The sequence below is a fragment of the Octodon degus genome, unplaced genomic scaffold, assembly GCF_000260255.1.
Source record: "Octodon degus isolate 3935 unplaced genomic scaffold, OctDeg1.0 scaffold00132, whole genome shotgun sequence".
Taxonomy (NCBI): Eukaryota; Metazoa; Chordata; class Mammalia; order Rodentia; family Octodontidae; genus Octodon; species Octodon degus.
The window spans coordinates 7,513,761-7,515,582 of record NW_004524708.1 but is presented as its reverse complement, the minus strand read 5'-3'; positions in this window follow the sequence as shown (position 1 = coordinate 7,515,582).

The window sequence follows — 1,822 nt, the reverse complement described above, 5'->3', positions numbered from 1 at the left end:
ACTTACATACTTCCCTAAGGGATAAACAGAAACTCGAGACTATATTGTAGATAGTACCACCCAGTCCAGTAAGTCCAGATAGGTATCAGACACTCAAGTGGGTGACCAGAAGGGCCCCATCCCTTCCCCAAGTGTTCCTGTTTTAGAAGTCACGGAGAAGCCAAGGTTAATGATGCGACCCTATAACCCTGCTTGCACCGCCTCCTTGCAGGATCAATATTAGCTAAGCGACTGCATGTGTGATCCTATAGGCTGGTCATAGTTTGACCCATTTTGTGACAATGCTGTATAAATTACTCCCGACAAAGGGCCTTGGTGGCAAGCCACCTAGGGCTCCTTAAGTCATTCAGGCACTGCCTTTCAATAAACCTTTCCTACTATTAATCTTCCTTGAGCTTTGGAATTCATTCTTACTCTTCAAAGATGCAAACCCTGCACACCTGATGTCTAACACAGTGGTACTTATATTTCTCCTACATCAAAAGATTTGGACGGTAATATGTTTTAGTCTAACACCAGTGATGCCCCAAAAGCTTAAGCACGGGCACGGCACAGCACGACCCTTCATCCTCATGGCTCCTGTCTGCGGGGACCCCAGGATCCAGGCCTCAAGCCATTTTGGGGTAAGGGGATCATCAGCAGGTGCGAGGGGAGGCTCCCAGGTGGTGGAGGACAGCAGCTCTGTCGGGATTGCCTAGCCTGCTCGAGCTGCCATAATAAAATACCATGGCTGCTCCGTGGTTTTAGCGGCACCTGCTTGGCCTCAGGTCCTGGGAAGTCGGAGAGCTACACGCAGTCCACTGCCTCCCCAGGGCAGGCCCTGTTCTCGCTCCCACACAGCTGCTTTTCCCATGTGCCTTCATGTGGCCTGTCCTGTGTGCCCACACCCAAGGGGGATGACAACTCCTGCTCTTTTTCATCATGAGGACCCCACCCCCGACCTCCTCAGCTTTCATTAGCTCCCAAGGGCCCTGTCAGGCTGGGGTCAGCCCCCACTCATGCTGGTCCACACCCAGCCATGCCAATACACCCACCATTTCACACCCACCTCTCCCAGTGAGGATCCAGACGTGGCACCCGCCCAGTGGCAGCCCTGGGAGAGGGTTCTGTTTTGTTTCTTTTTAGCTCAAGTCCCACCCTGGGCTTCTTAGTGCTGAGTCACAGCTGCTCTCTGCCAAAGTGGGAAGGACTGAGGGGCCCTCTGCCCTGCCATCTAGAGCCCACTGGTTTGGGGACACAGGATTCTCTTACAGCTCACCCCAAATGGGCCTCGTGTAGCCAAACAGCAGCCTGAAGCACGACTACAGGGCTGTCCAGAGGACAGCATCCCATCCAGGACAGGGCCTGACCAAGGGACACGGGCTTAGTCCCCACTCCTGAGGGAACACAACAGACACTCCTGCCCCAGAAGGGAGCACTGCGACTGGACAGAAACAGGGAGGCTCTCAAAGGAGCACAACAGGGGGATTATGGGGCTTCCCCAGTGGTGACCCAGCTGAGTGTTTTCTCAGGTGACTCGTGGTGACTGGGGAAGTAAGGGGACCTGCTAGGACCCTGGAAGCATCCTCAGCAGCTCTAGGCAACTACCCCTGGAATCCTCTTCCCAGCATTCCTCATCCAAAGTCATGTTTTCGCGTGTTTTTGAAAATAATGGTTGGGGCTTTTTGTTTACATAGGTATACAGAGGCAGGTTGGATCTGCTTGGGGTGACTGCAACAGGAGTCAGATGGAGTCTCCGGTTGGCCACACCGCAGGCAGGTTTGTAAGCCTCTTCTTAAGCCACCTGTACACTTCCTAGTCAAGTCCCACCTTTAAAAAGAAC